Consider the following 6,561-nt stretch of genomic DNA (forward strand, 5'->3'; position numbering starts at 1 on the left):
CGGCCGAAGAGGACACCGAATCGAACGTGAACGGCGCACGGTCGTCCGAAAACTACCGAAACGCCGAAACATCAACTCGGGCCTCGCAGCAAAGCGATTCCGCGGGAGGCCAAGGCACAGGACCGAGCTCGGATCCGAAACGACCCCGAAAGATCGTCCCTTCACCTCGCCCAGGCCCGGCTCGTCAACCAGGACCCGCTTCCTCGCCAAGCCCGACACGCCCCGATCCTCAGAGCCAATCCTTATCCCGAAGTTACGGATCCAATTTGCCGACTTCCCTTACCTACATTATTCTATCGACTAGAGGCTCTTCACCTTGGAGACCTGCTGCGGATATGGGTACGAACTGGCGCGACGCCTCCACGTGGCCCTCTCCCGGATTTTCAAGGTCCGAGGGGATGAACCGGACACCGCGGCAACTGCGGTGTTCTTCGCGTTCCAAACCATATCTCCCTGCTAGAGGATTCCATGGAACTCGAACGCTCATGCAGAAAAGAAAACTCTTCCCGGATCTCCCGACGGCGTCTCCGGGTCCTTTTGGGTTACCCCGACGAACTCTCTTGCGAGGGCCCGACTTATTAACGGTTCCGCTGCCAGGTTCCGGAATAGGAACCGGATTCCCTTTCGCCCGATGGGTGTGTATCGATCTAGTATATATATATACAATAAACGTACACCGCATCGACATCGGCTTTCGCCTAGGGCTTAGGATCGACTGACTCGTGTGCAACGGCTGTTCACACGAAACCCTTCTCCACGTCAGTCCTCCAGGGCCTCGCTGGAGTATTTGCTACTACCACCAAGATCTGCACCGACGGCGGCTCCAGACGGCCTCGCGGCCAGCCCTTCTGCGCTCACCGCCGCGACCCTCCTACTCGTCAGAGCTTCATGACCGCGCCCGAAGACGCGATCGCACATGCCGCTGACGGTCGAGTATAAGCACGACGCTTCAGCGCCATCCATTTTCAGGGCTAGTAACTTCGGCAGGTGAGTTGTTACACACTCCTTGGCGGATTCCGACTTCCATGGCCACCGTCCTGCTGTCTTAAGTTACCAACGCCTTTCATGGTATCCCATAAGCGTCGATTTAGGCGCTTTAACTCGACGTTTGGTTCATCCCACAGCGCCAGTTCTGCTTACCAAAAATGGCCCACTTGGCACTCTGATCCGAAATCTCGCGGCTTCATCATTTAAGCAAGCCGGAGATCTCACCCATTTAAAGTTTGAGAATAGGTTGAGGTCGTTTCGACCCCAATGCCTCTAATCATTCGCTTTACCGGATGAGACTCGTACGCTACGAGCGCCAGCTATCCTGAGGGAAACTTCGGAGGGAACCAGCTACTAGATGGTTCGATTAGTCTTTCGCCCCTATACCCAGTTCCGACGATCGATTTGCACGTCAGAATCGCTACGGACCTCCATCAGGGTTTCCCCTGACTTCGTCCTGACCAGGCATAGTTCACCATCTTTCGGGTCCCAGCGTGTACGCTCTTGGTGCGCCTCTTCTCGCGATGAGAACGAGACGCCCCGGGAATGCGAAGCGGCCACTTTTAAGGGTAAACCGCCCATCTTCCCTGAGTTCGTGCGAGACGAACTTTCACTTTCATTACGCCTTTAGGTTTAGTGATTCCCAATGACTCGCGCACATGCTAGACTCCTTGGTCCGTGTTTCAAGACGGGTCCTGAAAGTACCCAAAGCTATAGCGTCGCCGATCGGTCTAGGTCTGTTCGAGAACCTCGTCGCCAACAGTCATCAGAGGTCGGAAACGGCACCGGGTCCGATTACCGACGTGCATCTGACGCGCTTGCGACGAGCCGAACGCTAACGAGTAGCGGCCTTAAACCATTCGGTATACCGTCGAGCGAGTCGACCGCGAACACGAGGGTCCGTAAACGAAAACGGCGCGAACCGCAGTCTACGGTCTCCACCTCGAGCCTTAAGCCGACGCCCAACGGATCGCGACGTCCTACAAGGAGAAAAGTGCACGCGTTCGTCGCCGGATCGACGTACGAAAGGCGCGCGCAACGCCGAAACGTCACGTGTCACGCGATCGCACGCCGCCTACTACGAGCCGCGAATGAATTTCTCCCTTCGACCTTTCGGGTTTCTCAGGTTTACCCCTAAACGGTTTCACGTACTCTTGAACTCTCTCTTCAAAGTGCTTTTCAACTTTCCCTCACGGTACTTGTTCGCTATCGGTCTCGTGGTTATATTTAGCCTTAGATGGAGTTTACCACCCGCTTAGGGCTGCACTCTCAAGCAACCCGACTCTAAGGAGAGATCCTCTCGCCGTCAGTCACGGTCGCTACGGGCCTGGCACCCTCTATGGGCTGTTGCCCCGTTCAAGATGGACTTGGACGCGCGACGTAACGTCGAGATAATGGACCCTCCCGAACACCACATTTCCCGGCGCCCGATGTCGGTCGCGGGATTCGGTGCTGGGCTAATCCCTGTTCGCTCGCAGCTACTAAGGGAATCCTAGTTAGTTTCTTTTCCTCCGCTTAGTAATATGCTTAAATTCAGCGGGTAGTCTCACCTGCTCTGAGGTCGCTAGTTTAATATGCGTGGCGCTCGTAATCATCATAATAATGAAGATTAGGAGCCAATACGAAATATAAAAGTTTAGAATGGAAAAGACGCGCCGTCGAAAAACGGTGTTTTCTCCCTCGTATTCGAGAGACAACGCACCTACGATCCGACGTCGATTAAAAACTAATTTTATCGGATACGACGATCGTATTAATGGTGCGCGCTACGTTTATCACAAAAACGTGCGAACGACCGTTTTAAACACGTCTCATCCCTTTCATATTCGTACGACCCGTACGAGAGAGTTAGGTCACACGTACGGGTCCGCTGTCACGTTTTAGAACGTCGCGATCGAATCGCGCTTATACGCTCAGCACGCTCAGACATTTCTCGTCGATCGCGAAGATCAAAGAAAATCCGAGCAGTCTTGAAATGAGATACGACCCTCAGCCAGGAGTGGTCCGGGTATGAGATCCCAGGACCGCAATGTGCGTTCGAAATGTCGATGTTCATGTGTCCTGCAGTTCACAAGTTGACGCGCAATTAGCTGCGTTCTTCATCGACCCACGAGCCAAGTGATCCACCGTTTAGGGTAATCTTTTTTTAAGTTAGGTTTTAAACGCATATCGAAACGTTTCTATTATAAGACGACGACGACGACGACGACGCGCGCTCACGTCATAGACAGCGCTTGCGCCCCTTTCGCAGCCGCCGTCGACTTTAAAACGCTCTTACGGTTTATTTTCGTCTTCTCCACTACACACAACGAGAGGAGCGGAGACAGACTACTCGAAATGGTGACGTTCGTTGTAAATTTTCGTCGTCTCACCTCGTACGACAACAAAAGAGCATACGCTGATCATAGTTTGGCAATATTTTCGTAAACTAAATCTCACCCTTTTGGAATGAAACAAACGAAGGGTGATAAGATTTTCGTAAACTAATCACATTACCGATCATCGTATATGTTCGTCGATATGAGGATCGAAACGTCGATTAGAAATATAATTGGCAAAATCGTTTTATTTTGCGCTCGATTTGTCCATTTATAACGAAATCCGTCGTAGGCCGACGATTATTACTCGTCGTCCTATATAACAACATCTTCATCGTATATATCTCCGCTTTCGGGCGTACATCTTTTAAAACCATATATTATAGGTACCCGAAAACAGCTACGTTGACGACGTCGAAATTCGATCGGAACTTCCGAACTTCGTAGATGGCTCTTTAACGTTCGACAATGATTTTTACAGACTTGTACGTTTACCTATTATATATATATAGGCATAACAACACACTGTAATGATCCTTCCGCAGGTTCACCTACGGAAACCTTGTTACGACTTTTACTTCCTCTAAATGATCAAGTTTGGTCATCTTTTCCTACACATCGACGACGCCGAAACGCCATCGCGTGTCGATCCGAAGACCTCACTAAATCATTCAATCGGTAGTAGCGACGGGCGGTGTGTACAAAGGGCAGGGACGTAATCAACGCGAGCTTATGACTCGCGCTTACTGGGAATTCCTCGTTCATGGGGAACAATTGCAAGCCCCAATCCCTAGCACGAAGGAGGTTCAGCGGGTTACCCGGGCCGCTCGGCCAGGGAAGACACGCTGATTCCTTCAGTGTAGCGCGCGTGCGGCCCAGAACATCTAAGGGCATCACAGACCTGTTATTGCTCAATCTCGTGCGGCTAGAAGCCGCCTGTCCCTCTAAGAAGAATAGTTTGTACGCCGACAGTAAAAACCGCGCACGAACCGCGAAACCCGAAAGCAACGCGGCCGGCGGGCCTTTAGGATGTCAAAAAGCGCCTAGTTAGCAGGCTAGAGTCTCGTTCGTTATCGGAATTAACCAGACAAATCGCTCCACCAACTAAGAACGGCCATGCACCACCACCCACCGAATCAAGAAAGAGCTCTCAATCTGTCAATCCTTCCGGTGTCCGGGCCTGGTGAGGTTTCCCGTGTTGAGTCAAATTAAGCCGCAGGCTCCACTCCTGGTGGTGCCCTTCCGTCAATTCCTTTAAGTTTCAGCTTTGCAACCATACTTCCCCCGGAACCCAAAAGCTTTGGTTTCCCGGAAGCTGCCCGTCGAGTCATATTAGGGAACGTCGACGGATCGCTAGCTGGCATCGTTTAAGGTTAGAACTAGGGCGGTATCTGATCGCCTTCGAACCTCTAACTTTCGTTCTTGATCAATGAAAGCGTTTTTGGCAAATGCTTTCGCTTCTGTTCGTCTTGCGACGATCCAAGAATTTCACCTCTAACGTCGCAATACGAATGCCCCCATCCGTTCCTATTAATCATTACCTCGGGGTTCCGAAAACCAACAAAATAGAACCGAGGTCCTATTCCATTATTCCATGCATACAGTATTCAGGCGAAATTTTAGCCTGCTTTGAGCACTCTAATTTGTTCAAAGTAAACGTGCCGGCCCACCTCGACACTCAGTAAAGAGCACCGCGGCAGGATTGAGTTGGGCCGTCGTAACCACGACGCGCACAACACGCACGCCGAAACGCACGCGCGACGGCGACGCGACACGACTAAGCCCACCGGCAGGACGTCTCGCGAAAAACACGCCAGTTAACACCGCGAACGATGAACCGGCGGCGCGAGACACAAATTCGACTACGAGCTTTTTAACCGCAACAACTTTAATATACGCTATTGGAGCTGGAATTACCGCGGCTGCTGGCACCAGACTGGCCCTCCAATTGATCCTCGTTAAAGGGTTTAGAGTGTACTCATTCCGATTACGGGGCCTCGGATGAGTCCCGTATCGTTATTTTTCGTCACTACCTCCCCGTGCCGGGAGTGGGTAATTTGCGCGCCTGCTGCCTTCCTTGGATGTGGTAGCCGTTTCTCAGGCTCCCTCTCCGGAATCGAACCCTGATTCCCCGTTACCCGTTACGACCATGGTAGGCGCAGAACCTACCATCGACAGTTGATAAGGCAGACATTTGAAAGATGTGTCGCCGGTGCGAGACCGTGCGATCAGCTTAAAGTTATTCAGAGTCACCAAGTTGTACGATGACGAGCGCGAACCCGAAACCGATTGGTTTTGATCTAATAAAAGCACTCCTTCCATCTCTGGTCGGAGCTCTGTTTGCATGTATTAGCTCTAGAATTACCACAGTTATCCAAGTAATTGTGGGTACGATCTAAGGAACCATAACTGATTTAATGAGCCTTTCGCGGTTTCACCTTAATTCGGTATGTACTGAGACATGCATGGCTTAATCTTTGAGACAAGCATATGACTACTGGCAGGATCAACCAGGGAACTGTTCTTATTATTTTATCGACACGAAGCAGATAAAACAAATACAGACACAGTTTATTTTATAAGTTTGACTTATAAAGAAACGTGTGCGTAAGACGACGATATATAATATATATCGACGACTAATAAAAAGGAGGTGCATGATAGCGCGCCTAGACGACGGAAAAACCGGTCCGAGGCGCCACGCTCTTACATTTTAATATTAGTTGTCTAATAAAACAAAACGATATCATCATCTTAGACACATCTTTTGTTTTTTTTATACACAACCGATCGACTAGGCACCCAATTATCTCGATTATCGACGACGATCGTCGACTACGTCGAAAATTGGATGCCGCAAAATATCGTTCGGCGTTTATAAGACCTCGAAAAACATTCTCTCCGAACCCTTCGCTAGATAGAAATATATAAAGCGACAAGGAAACCTCGTACGAGAAACGTTTCGTGATTTTTTATTTTATTCTCGCTCGGAGAGCAGAGAGCTATCGCAAAATGTGTTGCTGTTTTATGAACGTTCCGATGAAAAACCGATACGTCCATAAAAATAATAATTCCAATCGCATATGAATCGTGGATCATCTTCTTCTAACGAAGCCGAATGTTCCCGCCGAATTCGCGATCTCGCAGTGATACCGTCGTCGTCGTCGTACGCTTCCCGATATATCGAAAAAAACCGACCAGGAAGAACAACGAAACGACGATACAAAATCGCGAGAGCGTTACGAATATATAATAA

General features: G+C 50.1%; 2 non-coding genes across 2 annotated transcripts; both read right to left on the minus strand.

The window, feature by feature from the left end:
* Positions 1–2,970: 2,970 nt before the first annotated feature.
* Positions 2,971–3,125, minus strand: LOC143206480 (5.8S ribosomal RNA). The gene has a single exon (XR_013008438.1). It is a non-coding gene; the product is annotated as a 5.8S ribosomal RNA (ribosomal RNA).
* Positions 3,126–3,833: 708 nt separating this feature from the next.
* LOC143206481 (small subunit ribosomal RNA) lies at positions 3,834–5,822 on the minus strand. Its single transcript, XR_013008439.1, has one exon. It is a non-coding gene; the product is annotated as a small subunit ribosomal RNA (ribosomal RNA).
* Between the last annotated feature and the right edge of the window lie 739 nt (positions 5,823–6,561).

The sequence above is a fragment of the Rhynchophorus ferrugineus genome, unplaced genomic scaffold, assembly GCF_030347505.1.
Source record: "Rhynchophorus ferrugineus isolate W39M unplaced genomic scaffold, kcgeb_rfMv2 rfM720, whole genome shotgun sequence".
Taxonomy (NCBI): Eukaryota; Metazoa; Arthropoda; class Insecta; order Coleoptera; family Curculionidae; genus Rhynchophorus; species Rhynchophorus ferrugineus.